At 44.4% G+C, this 18,519-nt stretch overlaps 1 protein-coding gene across 1 annotated transcript in view; it reads right to left on the bottom strand.

Annotated features, from left to right (window-relative positions):
* The window catches only part of Stx11 (syntaxin 11), a 32,629-nt gene extending 17,675 nt beyond the window's left edge, over positions 1 to 14,954 (bottom strand). The window contains exon 1 of the mRNA XM_075948901.1: positions 14,604 to 14,954. The gene's annotated coding sequence lies outside the window, so the exon portion shown is untranslated. The remainder of the gene's footprint in view (positions 1 to 14,603) is intronic.
* Positions 14,955 to 18,519: the final 3,565 nt, after the last annotated feature.

The following is an 18,519-nucleotide window of genomic DNA, read 5'->3' as shown; positions in this document are numbered from 1 at the left end:
TATTTGATGATCATAGCCTAAAGTATATATTTTTAACTGCACATTACATTTATGATATTCTATTCATTTATTATCTAAAATTTTATAGAAAGCAGAAGCATTCACTTTTGAAGAATCACACATTTCTTAACAAATGTGTGGATAGTTCTGTCTTTCCTGTTGAATACTGTAGTCACACTGCCCTTGCAGCACAGGAGCCGGGAGCTGCTTCATGTTGCCCATGCGGCACAGGACAGCACAGAGATACCCGGTAGCTTTAACCTTGGCCAGGGTTCAGTCTGATAAGAGGTCTGGAGAACCTGAAGAGCCAGCTTTGGAATGGAAGTGGGTAGTTTTGAGTGTACCTCAATCCTACTGTTCAACGTACCCAAGTAAAGAGCAGCCGGCGGGTACAGACCAACCTCCCAACTGTCTACCACACACAGTGTCAGCAAAACCTGAACCAGAGTGGTTTCTCACCACCGAACTAAAAAGAACTGAAATTAGTGGGAGTTTAACTAAGTCTCTAAAAACTGTCAGGAGTTGATGAGGCCAGACTCATTCTTCAAGAATATTAAGGTGACAAAAGAATTGTCCTCAGACCCAGGGGTCTACGTAGAATCCCCTATCTAGACATTGAAGGTTCAGTCCTGGCTGTTACGTCATGTCATGTTCTGATCACACCTGTGCCGCTGATGACCCTCCTCTGAGATTCCTCAGCTTCCAGGGTCCCAGTAGGTACACAGGGGGGATTCCCAAGAAAGGGATGCAATTCCTAAGAGACTGGGGCCTGCCTTGGTCGCCTTTCCTTGCTAGCTCCCTTCTCCCATGAATGAATGCCTACCTCAGTGTTGGGAGAGGACTCGTTGGGATGTTCCGTGAGGAGCTTTTACATAAGAAAGAGTAAACACTCTGTCTTTGCTATCTGCTTTCATCGGTTCTTGAGATCCATGGGACCTTAAGCTGCTCAAATAAATAATGCAGACCTGGTAACCACACGTGTGAACAGTGCTATTAATACAGCCAGTGTGCTATTAACAGCTTATTTCCCATTTCATCTATGGCCAAAAGAGACCTTGACACCTAGGACTTACTATACTATTTGAGCTTAAACATTTTTAATGGGGACTGTAGGGGCACATGTACACTATGGCGCATATGGCTATATCTGAGGTCAGAAAACAATCTTGTGACAGTTTTTCCTTCTACCTACCCTTAAATCGGTTCCAGGGACTGAATTCCAGTCACCAGACTTTCACAGCACGTCTTTCACTGATGGAGCCTTCCTGCCAACCCTATTTGAGCTTTTACATACTTATTTCCTAACTATTCTAAAAACCTCTCTTTCCTCCCTGTTTAACTATTTATAAGAACACAAAAAGCTCACAAAAATAATCTCATATAAAAATAAAGATTTTGGGGCTGGAGGGATGGCTCAGTGGTTGAGAACACTCACTGCTCTTCCAGAGGACTCGGGTTCAATTCCCAGCACCCACATGGCAGCTCAACTGTTCATAGCTCCTGTTCCAGGGGACCCGACACCCTCACACAGACAAACATACAGGCAAAGCAGCAATGTATATAAAATAAGAAAAAATAACTTATTTTTTTTAAAAAATGTGTCATGACTATAAAAATAGCCCACAATAAAAACTTAAAATATCTGTTTCCAGATTCTTTTTATCCCACCAAATGATGAATATTCAAAATCGCATTCAGAAGCACCAACCCTGGAGCTATGATGTGGAGCACATTTCCCTGGTAAAGCAGAGGATTCTGGGAAGTTTCTTCTGGATAGGGGCATCCCACAGAGCCACTGAGAAAAACCATGCGGAACATTCCACCAACCAAATTTTTTTTCGTAAACTATGCAGGTGAAACTAAATAAAATGAAGAATGATGAAGGCAACCCTGAGAAGTTAAGAAAATTCTAGAAAGAAAGAGAATGGTCACATGGGCTTTTATGTTCAAGCATCTCAAGGTGGTTCTTCCAGTTCCACACACTTCCGAGGCTGTGAAAGAATCATGCATGACGTGTGTAAGCCAGTCTGAGCCCTGATAACATGCCATGTGCCCGTGTATCCATCACTTCCCATCTTCTTGTTTATGACAAGGTCTCTCACCAAACCTGCAGTGATTCAGCTGGGCTGCCTGACCAGCAAGCCCCTGGGGGTTTCTTTTCTCTGCCTGTTCCGTGTAGGGATCATAGACCCGAGCTGCCATACCTGGCTCTCCATGTAGGTGCCAACGATCCGAAGTCAGGTCCTCAGACTTGTACAGCAAGAGCTCCCCGGAGTGGGGTGACAGAGGAAACGTTTAAACTGGCAACAGGGCACCTGACTTAAAAACTGTCTTTCAGATGAGGAAGGAGCCTGTGGGCTTGGGCAGGAAGATGATGATATCAGAATTCCAGGGGGATCATCATCTGAGAGGAGATTTAGACAATCTGGAGTTGCATAATTGGAAAGAAAGCCAAGCTAACGAGACTAGAACAAGCGGGGGGGGGGGGGTAGTAACTAACTATCTGGAAAACAGACCATACAGTGCGTTCCAGAACATAATCAGGATATAATACAAGGTTCTGCTTCAATTAGTGTGCTCATAATATTAATCACTGAATATTGATCAGTCTTCAATCATGAAGAGTTGTACTGGGGGTGGGTGTGCATGTCTTGGTAGAGAAGGGGGGAAATGGGCTAGGGCAATGTCTAAAACTGAAAAAAAAAAACCCAGAAAATTGTGATAGAGGCACGCCGTTTGGAGACTGAAGACACACACCTCAGGGGGTCGGGTGTGGTTGAGTTTGGTGGAAACGAGAAAGAAGAACTGGGTTTTTTTTCATCACATGTTTAATGGAATTAATTGGTTTTCCTCAAATATGTAAGTTCGATAAAAATTAAAAAAGAAAAGAAAGACATAGACATAATATTACCTATTTTTGCAGGGGTTAGCTAATCATAAGTTCAAGGCCTGCTTGAGCTAAAGACTGAGCTCAAGGGCAGACTGGGAAGTAAATGAGACCCCATCTCAAGAAAGGCAGCAGGGGTACATTTCAGTCACAGAGTGGTTTTCTAGCAGGTGCAGGGGCCTGGGTTTTATCCCTAGTACTGGAAAAACAAAAAGAAAGAAATTGTAGGTGGGATTCTAGCTATTCATCAGCTCCCTGTGCTCTTACAGTACTCTCAATAAACGTCCTTCCTGAAGGTCAGAATGAGAAGGGGAGTGAAAAGGAGGAAGAAAGGGAAGGACAGAGGGAAGCTGGGAGGCACCAAAGGGGAAGACTGCCTCTGCAATGCAATTACTAACCAGAAGGCAGATGCTTTGACTTTGGGCTAGTGTAGGGGGATGAAGACTTCAGAAGAGCCAGGCGTGGTGGCACTCACTTCCAATCTCAGGTGAGTGAGGCAAGAAGATCACTGTGAGTTCAAGGTCAGTTTGGTCTGGTGTACGTAGAGAGTTCCAGGACAGCCAGAGCGGCATTATAGAAAGACCCTGTCTTGAAAAGATGAAAAAAAAAAAAGAAAAGAAAAAGGAAGGAAGGAAGGAAGGAAGGAAGGAAGGAAGGAAGGAAGGAAGGAAGGAAGGAAGGAAGGAAACGAGAGAGAGAATTCAGAAACTGTTTTCCTGCTGAGTGTGTCTCTTTCTGACATTGACTCTGGGTAGATTCCACTCCAGAATAAATCCTCAAACACATTTACAAGGGAATCAGAAAGTCTTCACGTGTTGTTTTGATTACAATAAACCCAAGCTTCCCACAAGGCTTTAAATTAAAAACCTGAAAATGAAAATTACCCAGGCCAGCTGTGGTATGCATACACATGATCTCCACACTGGGGAGGCCGAGGAAGGAGTACAGTGAATTCAAGTTCTGCCTTCACAGTGACAATGACATGGAAATAGGGGAAAGTTGAGACCATGATCCTAAATTAACTCTCACAGGGCTGGGGTGATGGCTTAGTCAGTGAAGTGACGAGTTCATTTCTCCAAATCGACATAGAAACAAAGAAACAAACAAAAACAAAAAACCAGGCCTGGTGGCACAAATTTGTTCCCTGGCTCTGGTGAGGCAGAGACAGGTAGACCCAGGGGTTGGCTGGCCAGTCGACCACGCTAATCAGGGATTTCCAAACAAGTGAGGGGGCCTGTTTCAAAAAACAAATAGAATATACCTTTGGAACGGTGCCTGAGTTTGATCCTCAGCTTCCAGGTGTTCAGAGGAACACACACATGTGACACACACACAAAATAGAACAAATAATCCTCAACTAATGAACACTTAAGCTTTTTTATACAAATTAAAAATACAGTAATAGAAAGTAAAGGAGGTTTGGCTAACATGACATCATAAAACAATAATAAAAGCAAATAGCATTTTTTTAATCTAAAAATATAGACAAAGGGATAAGAGTAAAATACTGAAAAACATCACAATTACATACAGAGAACTGGTTAGTGATCACACGCATATCAGAATAATAATAAGAATTTAAACTAATCAGGCTGCCATAATTGGCTGGCACATACTGAATTCTCTGTAACTTTACCATAAACTCACTAATATGTCTCGGGAAATTATAGATTTAAAAATGCAAAATCAATAAAAGAAACACCAGTAAAAAAAAATCATAAATCTTTATCTGTCCATTAGAATAATGATAACAGTCTGGAGAAATCCCAGAGGGAAAGAAAATTAAGTATAAGGACATATAACTGGAAATCTCCGTACAACAGGAAGAGAATAACAAGGTGCTAGCTAGACTTAGCAACTTAGCTCAAAATGAGAGAAATAAAAATACAAGCTTTGTCTGTGCTTTCAGCACTAAGACTAAACTGAAGCAATGAAAATGAAAAAATGTTCATTTGTTTATGCTGAGGACAGCAGTGTGGAATAAGGTGATTGTCAGCGAGCCAGATACACAAATGTCCACACTCCCAAAATTCAGTTAAGAGCAATTCATAACTTGAGAAATTGTCCAGATCGATATCAACAACAACATGCTGACTAGGTAGAACATTCTCACTCTCAGCTGTTACCCTTTGACGACAAGCTGATGTGCCTATAATTTGATTTCTTTTTTTCTTTTCTTTTTTTTTTTTGGTTTTTCGAGACAGGGTTTCTCTGTGGCTTTGGAGCCTGTCCTGGAACTAGCTCTTGTAGACCAGGCTGGTCTCGAACTCACAGAGATCCGCCTGCCTCTGCCTCCCGAGTGCTGGGATTAAAGGCGTGCGCCACCACCGCCCTATAATTTGATTTCTTAAGGAGCACATTTTATCATCTAAAAAGCATTTCATTTTTTCGGAAAAAAAATAAAACATATCATATTTATGTATGAAACTCCCCCAACAATAAGAAATAAATTTTAAAATTAAGGTAGAGAATAAACAGTAGAAGACACATGCTGTCTCTCTCTGGACTCCACCCACTCAAAAAATAAGGAATTAAATTTAAAATTTATGTCTACGCTTTATGTCATAGAGGTAAGCAAACAAAATGCTGGGCATATTAGCTAGCTTGATTTAATCATGCACATGGTACATGTATATTTAATGTCACAAGGTACCACACAAATTCACAAATATGATTTATGGATCAAAATAATACTAACAATGTGTGGTGATGATTTGAGTGAGAAATGACCCCCATAGTTTTGGGTATTTGAGCACTTGATCCCCAGATGGTGGCACCACCATTCAGGGAGGCCTAGGTGATGTCGCCTTGGTGGAGGAAGTATGTCTCTGGGGGAGAGTTTTGAGAGTAAAAAGCCCTGCCTCCTACTAATTCACACTCTCTGTTGTGTGCTCAAGATTCAAGCTGTGAACTCTCAGCTTCCTGTTCCAGCCACCATACTTGCTGCTTGCTGCCAAGTTTCTCTGCTATCCTGGGCTCTAACCCTCTGCAACTCAAGGACAAAATAAATTCTCCTCAAGTTTCCCTTGATCTCGTTGTTTTATTACAGCCACAGAAAAGTAAGTAATACACAATGATTTGCAGTTTAAATATTAAATCCTAATAGCTAAAAAAGTAAATAAATAAAAAAATAACAAATTCACTTTTCTTGTCCTCAGATAAGTTTGTAAAAGCAGAGGAAAAATAAGTCAGCAGGATAATAAGATCAACAAGTGGCCAGAAGAGAAGAAAAAGGAAGGAGCCATCATGAGCTGCAAAGCTGGGAGGAGGTTACCAATTGCAACACAGGTATTGCAACCTCTCTCCCCTGTGTGGGAGCCAAGTTCACAGATGAGAATTCAGAATCGACACAGCTCTGAGTGCATGCGCTTCACCCTTTGGGACATTTATAACAAAACCTCAAGGGTGACACTCCTAGACCAAGCATAGTGACTGTAAAAATTTATTTTAAAAGCTATTTCTATTGCGTTTATATAGAGATTTATTTTTATTGTATGTGCGTGAGTGTTTGTCTGCATGTATGTATGTATACCACGTGCATGCCTGGTGCCTGAGTGGTGCAGAAGAGGGTGTCAGATCCCCTGGAACTGGAATTACAAATGGCTGTGCTGTGGGTAGCCATGTGGATGCTGGAAACCAAATCTGGGTCCCCTGCAAGAGCAGCAAGTGCTTTTGACCGTGGGGCTCTTTCTCCAGGCCCCACATTTATTTATTCATGTTGTGTGAAGATTGTGGGTATCAGTGTTCATCACCATGTGGGTCCTGGGTTTCAAACTCAGGTTATTAGGCTTGGTGACAAATACCCTTCCTCACTGAGCCATCTTGCTAGCCCTGTACTCTTAAAAGTAATTTTTAAAAGTCTACCACACGAATTAATGGATTTCGGAGCTTTAAATTTGTTTGATTTTGATTTTGATTTTTGCCACTATATATACACATTGGGATATGAAGACCAAATTCTAACCAGAGTGCCGATTCCGTGAAACACCCAGAAAGTTCCTTCTCTGTTCCTTCCTATTGATTTCACTCTTCAAATGGAGGAATCACTTTCTCCTCTTTTAGCAGCATCTCCCTCCCAGCACATGCACATGCACACGCACGTGCACGCGTGCGCACACACACACACAATCATGCACACACGCATACACAGGTACAAATGTGTGGGCATTAGCATGCCCACATACACATGGGAAGGAATCTCAATCTGGGTCTAGAATCAGCAGATCTCCCTTTGCTGGAAAGGGGACCCTTGTAACAAAAGCCACCCTCCTGGCTTTGATTTTGGTGTGAATTGGGTTTCTTGAGAATGTGACCTCTTCTCTGACCTTCGACTGGGTCTATGAACTGACACCCCCCACGCTTCCTCTTTCCTAATACTCACCATTTGTTCCCCTGCTGAGCAGTTTACAACACAGTCTCTTGCTGTTTGGGTTCTGCTTGTCCGCAACCTCCATGGGGTCGGGGATTGTGCCTGTGCCCGTGCCTGCTGTGTTTGTAATGTTCTCTAGATTATCTAACATGGGGACCCTTGATAAATGGTTCTCAAATAAATAAGGTCACTAGGATGCTTCTTTTTAGTCACTTTTATGAATCACAGGTGAAAGATGGTCCTTGACCTCCCAGTGGCAATAAACTCAACAATAAAGAGAGGAAGACCAGGCAGTGGTGCTCAGAGGAGAGTGTCAAACTCTGAGAACATGAAGTTTTCTTAGAGAACATAGGGCTGGAGGTAACTCCCAATGGCTTACTCAGAGAGGAAACTGAGGCAGAGATAACTTGAACAGAAGCCTGAAGCACACACAGAGGGCACAGAAATGACAACTGCCAGACTTCTCCGGAATGAAGAAGACAGTGAAGTGCCCCCACTGACCAGGTTATTCTGCAGATGACTACTGTTTCCTGCAAAGATCTGATTCCAAATCAATATGCTCTCAAGTGCCTTCCCCTTCCAAGAAAAATGATTGCCCATTTCTGTGAGTCAACCGATGTGTTTTCTTGCATCTATGAATGTTTAATCTTTCTTCCCAAACTACCTCTTTCATGCTATTAGAGGGTCATTAAGGTTTACAGCTAGCACCTTGACATTTGCTCTGCATAAGCCTTCCTGGAACTTCCTGTCCTTGCAGAGTTACTGATTCCTATAAGGGGACCTTCCTTCAAGCACAGCTTTTCAAGGAATTTGATGTCTCTGCATCTGAGATGGGAGAAAGCCAAGACAGAACTTTCCTTCCTCTCTTTTTCTCCTTTCCTTTCTCTCTCCCTTCCTCCTTTTCTCTCTTCCTCCCTCCCTCCTTTCCTTCTTCCATTCCTCTTTTTCTTCTTCTTCCTTCTTGCTCCACCTCTTTGGGGTTTTTTTTGTTGTTGTTGTTTCTTTGTTTTGAAATAGCCTAGGCAATTCATTCTGATATTCATAACCTTCATGCTACACACTGAAGTTTACTGGGCTGTTTCAGGATTTTCAAAAGGTTTTAGATAGGTGTTGGGGAGAGAGAGAGAGGCAATGACAGCAGTAATAATACAATTTGTCCTTTCTGTCCTTCCAGGCTGTTACACCATATGAAAGGACTCTATCAACAATAAAGAGCCATGAAATATCAACAAGACATTGTTTCATGTAGTTTGCTATAGTAAATAAAGAGGCTACAAGGTGGGCAGTGTAGTGATAATACAAAATTCATCTCATGAACTATCCTACTTTATCCAAAATCACATTGTGGGTCACTAGCCCAATGGGTGTGAGCAGAGAGTGAGGAAGGAAGCTGGGAGAGGAGGCAGGCTTGCTGCCATTCAGAGCTGACCCTGAAGCCAGAACATGTCCTACTTCCTCCATTATTCCAAAAAGCTGAAATTCACACTATTAACCAATAAGTTCTGTAAAGAATATTGCTTCACATCTTTGAACAGAGGGAGGTGTAGAACAGTCCAGTACACAAAAAGAAATACTTTATTGGGAGACTTTTATCCCGAGTATCTTGGTACCCACTGAAAAGGAAAATACCCTAAGTGAACGCTAAAGACACGTCGTTGTCTCAACTAGAGAGTCCAAACCCCCAAACCAATTCACACTAAAAGTTACTACTTGGTAAGCCTTATAAAGAACTTGAATGACATACACTAGTCTCCAAGACCCATAGGCTTAGAGACTGAACCACAAATGCTTATGATAACAGATGTTTTTGTTTTCAGCAAAAGTCACAGAATGGTTAGAAGAGAGGTGGGGCCGGAGGGGGGCTCTGAGGAAACCTGCCAAAGCCAACCATAGCAGTGACCCTCTCTTAGGAAACTCCCAGCAGAATTGAGGAAGCAAGACAAACCCACATGAGATAGTAATGCAAATCTTTCACTTTCTATTGCGAGAAGGACTTCATGAACCATAGGCAGCCGTAGGAATTTAAACAGACATCTAAATTTAAAAGAGACAGGTAGGTTGAGTTGTCTATGAAGGCTCTAAGTTGCCCTCCATACAACAGGTGACTATCGATTTCCCGGTAAATCTCAAGTGTCAAGATATTTAATTCACAGAGCAAGAAAACATTGAAAAGCACCAAGTTTCATATATCGGAACATTTTAGAGCTTTAGACTTGGTGAGTTTGGTTTAGTTTGTGCACAGCATCAGCTTGATGTCTGTATCTTTAAAGGACCCAAAGTCAAAATGGTCAATACTGTGTTGAACAAAAACCAAAGTATTTACCCAAGTCAGAGGAGATCAGGCCATCAAACAATGAGAATGGTGTAGAGTTGGGGATGGACTTGGTGGGGAGTGGCTTGCTGGTGAGAATACCTGTGTTAGGACCAATGGCATCGACTCAAATGCCCCAAGTACAAAACAGGATCTCAGGAGACCATAACTGAATCATCTGTCAAGTTAATGTCAAGCGGATAAGGGTACACCAGGGTCTGCTCACTGCATGAGGTTCTTCAAGTTAGGGGCAGGAAAGTACTTGTCCAACCAAGATGAAATAGGCACCCACAGGCAGATCACAAGCCACGAGTGTGAGATTTGGAGTTCTTATGTCCCTGACTGCATTTGTTAGTGATTCTTTCACCATGGGACCCACAACCTATTGATTAGCACCCGGGCCCCTGGCCAGCCTTTCTACTGACCAAGATAATGAAAAAAAGGAAATGCTGAATAAATATTCAGTGCTTAAGAAACAGTTCTGGAGACCAGAGCTCTGAGACTCTTCAGAGGCTCTTAGTCTCCATAAAGATGTTTCGTCCATTATATCCATGGTGGGGAGCATGGAAGCAGGTAGACGGGCATGGAGCTGGAACTGCAGCTGAGAACTCATATTTGATCGATGACTGTGAGGCAGAGAGAGAGAGAGAGAGAGAGAGAGAGAGAGAGAGAGAGAGAGAGAGAGAGAGAACTGGGAAGGAGGCAGGCTTTTGAACCCTTAAAGCCCATCCTCAGTGACATTCCTTCTCCAATAAGCCACACCTTCTAATCCTTTCCAAGTAATTCCACCAACTGGGACCAGGTATTCAAATACACGAACATTCTCACTCAGACCACCACACTGGAGCAATTTATGGTAACCCTGGTTGTATTCCTAGATGGATCACATATTTCTTCAAAGGAAAGCAGGAGAAAGATGCTACACAGCAAAACAGAGGCCAGGAAGTGTTCGTATTATGACTGGAGCTATTCCTGCTCAGGGAATAATTGTTGTGATAAAAAAAATGATGGTAATTTGAGTTTAGTATGAAGTCTAAGCAGTTATTTAATCATCTGCTTCTTCAGAAAGCAAGTCAGCATGTAGAAACTATGGATCAGGTGCTTGGGATAAATTTCCAATACTGTCAATCATTATCTTTCCTTGTAGTAGTTAGAGAACTTATCACAGGAGTCCAGTGAGGAATAAAATACTTTATTTATTGAGCCTAGAATAATGCCTAGACTACAAAAGCACTCAATACATTGACCGTAGTTTGGTTTCTGTTGCTATGCTAAAACACTGACCAAGAACAATTTAATAGGATTTGTTTGGCTTACATGTCCTAGGACATAACCCATTACTGATGGGTAGACAGGAGCTTGGGGAAGGAACCCGAAAGCAGGAACTGAAGCAGAGACCATGAAGGAATGCTTCTTATTAGCTTGCTCTCCATTTCTTGTTCAGCTTGCTTTTAAACTACAACCCAAGTCCACCTTGTCAGGAATGGTGCTACCCACAGTGGACTGGGCCCTTTCAAATCAATTATTAATCAAGAAAATGTCCCACAGATATGCCTGCTGGTCAACCTGATGGGGGAAATTCCTCAGTTGAAGCTCCCTCTTCCCAGATGACTATAGTTTGTGTCAAGTTCACAAAACTAACTGACATAAAATCCCAGTTATTATTTGGTCCAAATTTTGCCCGAGGCATGTAAAATTACATGCCAAGTAATGTCTTAGCGCCTCACCATCCTTCAGCTCACACCAACTCTTCCATTGGGTAGGAGGCTCCTATTCCAGTCATTAACGAGAAATATAGGCATCTTCTTACCTCTTCCCCCTCTGTCTCACTGCCCAGCTCTCAAGAGGCAGCGGGATCCTGCATGTTAATACAATGTGGGTTCTATCAATGCCTTCCTTCAATTCCCTGTCTCAGTACCACTTTATTCTAGCCTTGTTCATGCTCTCATCTCAATATTACAGGAATCTCTCAAGGACCATGTAGCTCCCAGCCAATCTATTCTAAGAGTGTGTGTATGTGTTCGTGTTTATCCACGTACATGTGTGCACATCTTCACGTGTGTGTGGGGTGCACGTGTTCACGTGTGTGTAGGTCCACATGTGTCTGCATGCCTAAGGTCAGAGGTTGACATGGTGCCTTAGCTCTCTCATTAGATCTGGAACTTATCGATGGAGGTACACCAGAAGGTTGGCAAGTCCTGGGACCCTTCTGTCCCTGCTCACCCAATGCTTAGATCACAGGTGACAGCGGTTTGCCTTACATGGGTGCTGGAGATCAGACTCAAATCTTGGCGCTTGTGTGGCAAGCGCCCTGCTGCCTGAGCCATCTCCTCAGCACCATTTTGTTCTAGTCACGTGTCTGATGCTGTTTCTTTCCTCAGAGGCCCCCACAGGATAAAGTCCTGGAGCCCATGCGGCACTCGGACCTTTGTGATCCTGTCCTCTTGTCTTTCCACTCTCATCTCTCTGCCCTCCCATCAGCCCACTCCTAGCAATCAAGCTGGAGTTTCCTGACCACAGAATACTGTTCCAGTGCTCGGCATGGCTGCTGTCCCTTCTGCTGGGACACCACCCCTCCAGTTCCTGGATAACCCTCATCCACAATCAGGTTCATTGTTTAAGGCGTCTTCATACCATCATGTGTCAAGCCCAAGCCAAAGCTCAGGAACACAATGCCTACCATGCTTTATCTTTTCTTTCTTATACAAGACGTGACTCTGTGCTGTGAAGGGAGGGATGAAATATAGCAATTAAAGTTGTTTTAAGTTAGCTGTTGTCCTTTACTATCTAGGTGCCTCAGAAAACTGGGATGTTTAGTCCACCTTAATCCTCACAGACCCTGCCCAAGAGACTCTGGTGAAAGCCTGACTCCTATTTATGCGGCTCTCTGTACACACATATTTAAGATAAAGTTTAAATTCATAAATTATTCACAGTAAGAGATGAACAAGAATTAATAGAACAATTAATACGGCATGATTAATTCAGCATGAATACATTCCCTCTCTTGAAGTATCTTACTGCCAGGTGTGGTGGCATACACTTTTATGATGAACACTCAGCAGGCCTAGGTCATCTTGGTCTACATAGTGAATTCCAGCCCAGCCAGGGCTACACAATGAGACCATGTCTCAAATAAAGTAAATCAAAGTATATTACTATTCCTGGAATCTTGTATTTAATATATCAGAATTCAGGTAACTAAAGTTATGGAGGTCAACCCTCAGAATGAGGAGCAAAACCCATCTAAACCAACGAGCAGACAGCTGCTTGGTTCTAGTGGTCTACAGAGAGGAACCACTCATTAGTCACGGTGTTCTTAAAAAGACACATTACTAAGCGTGCCCACAACTGCCCAGGGTTAGAAACAGACTGCATTTACCCTTACACAGCTACTCCGTAACATGGAACATGGTTAATTCGAACACTTAAAAGTCATGGATCACTAATGTACCTTTAAATCACACGCTGAGTGAAAAATAGGCTGTGTGCAAAGGCAAGCAGGGGACTGGACCTCCAACTTCCCCTTGCTGACCCACCAATGATCCAGAACATTCGGAATCTCAAGATTTCAACACACACACACACACACACACACACACACACACACACACACACTGAGGTAACTCCTTTGGGTTTAGGTTTCTCATAGCACCCCTCCCGTGATGCTGAATTTCCCTAAGAATCTGCTCACCTATGGCCTTAGCTGCCGGGATAGCACTGTGTCCATGACTATATACGTGGAACTTGATGTAGAGGCCAGAACAGACCAGAGCCGTGTAGCTGCTGTCTAGGGCTGACCTCAGCTCACCCAGGGTGACAGTTATCCCTGTCTCTACTGAGCTTCTAGACAGTGAAGTCCCTTTCTAAGAACTATTATCCAGCCACTGTGAGACTTTGATCTTAATATCTGGCTCCAGGAACCATCTACCTTCTTCAAAAGCTTCTGTATGTTTCCGAAAACGCTAATTTGGTAAAAAGAAAACTATCTGAAATATTGTTAATTCCAGAGTGACTTACAATCACCCCATTAAATGTCCTGTTCCTACCAAGTAGTGAAAATGACAATCAAATGACTATTGGATAACGAAATCCCTTTTCTACTGAGCTTCTGTGTCAAAGCGCGTGATTTTAAGGGTTATCTCAGATCAGCCTAGTGATCCTGGCTGGCATGTTGTCCCACAAGACGCTTTAGGAAACCCAGAACTTGAATAGTTACTCCCTAGACCGCCTGCCCCAGTTTGACAACAGCAGTCTCATCCCCTGGTTGTATTCTAACTCCGGTGATCCAACCCCACTTTTCAAAGGCTTCTAATAAGTCGCTCAATTAGAGCAGCCTCGTGACTCATTTTTGGATGCCCGTGTAAAATCAACAGCTCCTCCCTCTACTGAGAAATGGCTCGAACAAGTGAGAGAGTCACAGGAAGTAAAACTCGGGTCTCAGCTGATGTTCGTGGAGTCAAAAGGCGGACAGAATTCCGTGGTGTGGTTCCCTGAGCAAAGCTACCAGGTCTCCCTCCTAAACACAACTCCGGAAGGTCTTTTGTGGGAGCTGTTTCAAGGCGATAACTATGTTTCTGTATTTCCTGGCTCCTGAGTCATACTGTCAAGTTAAAGTCGAAAATGCCCCTTCTGATGTGTTTGAGAAAGTGGCGACCAAACCGAAAAGAGCACCTCCATTCAATAAAGCAGAATAAAAAAAAAAAAAAAAAACTCAGCATCGCGACTGAAAACAAATGTTGCTTCGGGTAGCTCTATAAAGTCAGTCTACATTCGTAAATTTTTGAAGCACTTCTGATGAAGCGTTCATTATATTCTCAAACATTTAAAAAGTTTTCGGCTCTAGGTGAGAAACCCAAAGCCTCCCCCTGAAGGTACCTAGACGCTCAGAGAGAACCACACCCCAAACCCACCTGCTGTTGCTCAGCATCCTAGCCCTGGGTCAACAAGACCCCCAACCCAGCCAAGCCCTGCGCCCAGCGTCCTCGATGCTAAAAAAGTTAAGGAGCCAAGCGGACTACCGAGACAAAACAAACCGTGATCCGGCGTCCGGACGCCCGGAGGAAACCGGGGCCGCGTGTCCCGGCCGTCCTGCTCCCTGCGCTTCTCGCCGGCTCCCACTGCGCTTCTCAGCCGTGGTGCGAGCTCTGCTCCACCCAGACCGCAGCTGGACGCCTCTGGCCCCGCCCCCGCCGCTCTGAGACCGCACAGCTGGGCGCCAGGCCCCGCCCCGGGGACGTCCTCCGCTAGCCGCGCCGCTTCCCGCCCCGGCACCTGTCGCCCGGAACCCAGGCAAGAGCCACCTTCCCCGCCTAACCGCCCCTAGATATTGCGAGGGGCGGCGTGGATCACCCGGGAACTTCCTCTGTCTTCCCTGGCGCGCCCTGGAATGGAGAGATGGGCAGGGCAGGATCCGCCGGACTTCCCCCGGGGAAACCCTGTCGGTGCAGATGACATTTGCAGTCCAGAGCATTTCCGAGGCTGGGATGCTAGAAACCGTTTCTGAGCGTGGGTGAGCTGTGCCGGAGAGGACAGGCGGGATGGCTGAACCAGTGGCTGCCGGTCACTGAGACACTGAGCCCCGCCTTCCACCAGCCCCTTCCCGCCTCCTCTCAGTGGGGGCACCCACAGGAGTATTCTTGGCACCTTACTGGAAACTCAGAAACAGAAAAGGGGTGTTCGGTGAGGAGGTGGGAAACAGCTTGACCAACAAATGATTTATGCATCGACGCTAAGAAACCACCAAAGAGCTCGGGTGCCCAAAGCCGGAAGAATTTGAGGGACAAGATAGCACAGGAGGGACAAGATAACACGAAGTAGATCCACAAATGGAGAGGCCAGAACGACAATCTCCTAGGCAGAACAATTTCAAGAAACTCTATTCTCCTGGAAATGAAGCTTGGGCCGTGGAAACTTGAGTATGGGCCGTGTAGAGGGACTATCACCCAAGCATGGATAGTAGGTTGGAGGGAGGTAGCTTACGCCACACAGAATTGGCATGCACTTCATCCAGGGCTCAAGGTCAGAAGGAACACTGATGCATGCTCTTAAAATGCTGGTGGAGATGGAACTTTCCTCCTGAGGCCTTTCACCTCTTCACCCCTGTTTTGTCATGAAGGTCAACCCAAATGAAGTCCCTTTAAATAAATCTCTCTAGCTCCGGGCCGGTCTGGGAGGTGGCTCTGGGGGGTAAAGCCCTTTAGCTTGAGGATCTAAGTTAGAATCCCCAGAACCCACATAAAAATGTTGGGTCTGCTGACCCATGCCAAACTTTGGGAAGGAGGGGCCAGCCAGGCTTGAATCATTGATGAGTTCCCCACCAATCGGAGACCTGGTTTCAAAGGAGGTAAACAATGTCCTGACTGAACCTGAGGTTGTCTCTGGCCTCCACAAGTCCAGGTCCACTTGCAACTCACCCACGCATGCCTGACCAATATTATCCACAGCTGTTGAAAGGTCACAAACAAAGGGGGAAAATTAACCTGCCACAAAAGAAGGGGACTGGAAGACTGAGAAAGGGAGGTGGGAGATAGAGTTAAATAAAAACAAAGAAACTGGCCCTGCACTTGATGCTCTTGCAGAGGAACCAAGTTCTGCCTGCAACACCAACATGGTGGCTCACAACCTTCCCTTACTCCAGTTCCAGGGCATCCAAATGCCTCTCCTAGCCTCTGTGGGTGCCAGCCACACACAGTCCATGAGAACAACACATTCATACACATAAAATAAAAAGAAATAAATCTTTGGAAATGAAAAAAATCCCTAAGGTAATGTGACTAGAGTGTGGTCACTGGTTATCGATGAATAGGGAGGCTGGCTTATCAGCCAGGAGGAATCTGCCTGCTGATGTAAGATTGTAATAGAAGGGGAACCAAGAGCAGAATATATGGGACAGCATCAGTTGTGTGTGTGTGTGTGTGTGTGTGTGTGTGTAAATCTAAAATTCTTCCAAGAACAGTTTTAAACTTGTGCTGGTGTGTAAACAGAGGGCCTTAAGTATGGAAGGCAAGTGTCTTACCAGTGACTCACAATCCCTAGCACTCATTATCTGAAAAAGAACGAGAACAAGGATAATGGGTGCTATGTGTTCTGAGGGAGGAAACAGTATCCGTGAGTACTTTGATGAGGACCTTTGGGACTCAGGACAGTGCAGATGTTAAGATGTAAAGAAGTTCCTGAAACTGGAATGTACTTGCCTTCCGGGAGAACCATCGACACAGGTGGGGTGCAAGGGGTAGAGTGACCGAGGGTGGGCTAAAGATGGAGAGGAGGCAGGCGGGTCTTCATGGTCCCAATCCGGCTTCCACTGAGATGTGACACACTGATGAATTTCTAGCCGACGGGTGATATGACACGGCTTTTCCTCCCTCCACGGTTCTGTTGAGGATAGATAAAGACAAGGAGAAGTGTGTGGATACATTAGGAAGCACTGGCAGTTAATTTTATGTCTCAACTTAACTGGGTCACAGAGTACCCAGATATTATTCTAGGCATGATCATTAGGTAATTTTAAATGGAATTAAATTTGAATTGGTAGTTTCAGTAAAGCAAATTGCTCTCCCCAAAGCAACTGGTCCTTACACCAACTCCTGAAAGCCTGGATCAAATAAAAATGCTAAGAGTCAGTTCCTTTGTCTGCCTGTCTTTGAAATGAGACCTTGGAATCCCCTTGGTTTTGGATTTAGGCTCAGACAGGAGCTCCCCTATTGGCTCCTATGCTCCTCCTGCCTTCAGGATCAGCGTGGAACTGTATGATTGCATCTTCTGGGTCTCCAGTCTATTGAATCTTCCATCTCTAGGGACTTCCATAAATAAATGAGCCAATTCCATACAATGCACCAGGCATATGTATAGGACAGCTGTCTGTATCTGGTATTGGTTCAGTTTCTCGGGAAAATCCTGACTCCCAGGAAACCATGGTGGTGGAGCAAGTGAGAAGCCATCAAATTCTGACCATATTCACAAGAAGAGGACTCACTGGTAAAAGGATATTGGGTATGAGACAGGGAATCAAAAATGAGTCAAAATTTTGCTCAGAGCATGTAGTAAATTTGTAATAATGTGGGAATAGAGAATGCTAGAGTGTAAAAAGTCCATTTTGGTGTGAGTTTGTGTGTGTGTATGTATGTGTGTGTGATGGAGGAGGCAGACTTTCGAGAGATGGCTCAGTCAACAAACTATCTTCCAGGAAACCATGAGGATCCACAACATACATGCAAGAAGGTGAGCACCATGGCTTGCTTCTGCAAACCCAGCAGAGGATGGAGGAGTTGGGTGAGGATGGGAGGTGGAGACAGATGGATCCCTGCAGGTCATCAGATAGCCTAGATAATTGATAAGCTAGGGGTTCAGCAAAAGACTGAAAAAAACAAGGTAGAAAGTCAGGGAGGAAGATACCCACTGTCTTCACCTATGCGCACCCACACTCATGTGCCCACACAAAGCCATATAAAATTTGTCCCCCAACAGAAACACACACACACACTTTTGGAGAACAAGCCTCATGTAGCACAAACTGACCTTCAACCTCCTGTGTAGCAAGACTGACCCTCAACTTCTGATCTTTCTGAAGCAGTTTCCTGGTGTGCTGGGATTACAGGCATGTACCACCATGCCTGGTTCTATGTGGGGAATCCATCTCAGAGTTTCATGCATGTAACAGGGCCCCAGATTTTAGTAGGCCTCCAGACTTTAGCAAACTGACTCCATGATGGAAGTGCCATTCAGGCTATAAACTCAGCATGCAGACAGCACCACCTGCCAGAACTACAATAAAGACTTAATCCATCTATGTGCGTGGTTCTGGGAAAGTCCCTAAATGTACTAACCTTGCTTTTTGGCTTCTGTAGTTTCTGCTTTTGGCTAACTGTTGTTGTTAACTGAAGTATGTCAACCCAGAACATGATTTTCGTGTTGAAAAGCTTATCCTGAGAAAGGCCCAGTCCTACACTG

This window comes from Microtus pennsylvanicus, chromosome 1 (genome assembly GCF_037038515.1).
Source record: "Microtus pennsylvanicus isolate mMicPen1 chromosome 1, mMicPen1.hap1, whole genome shotgun sequence".
In the NCBI taxonomy this organism is placed as follows: domain Eukaryota; kingdom Metazoa; phylum Chordata; class Mammalia; order Rodentia; family Cricetidae; genus Microtus; species Microtus pennsylvanicus.
This window is presented reverse-complemented; position numbering and strand designations above follow the sequence as displayed.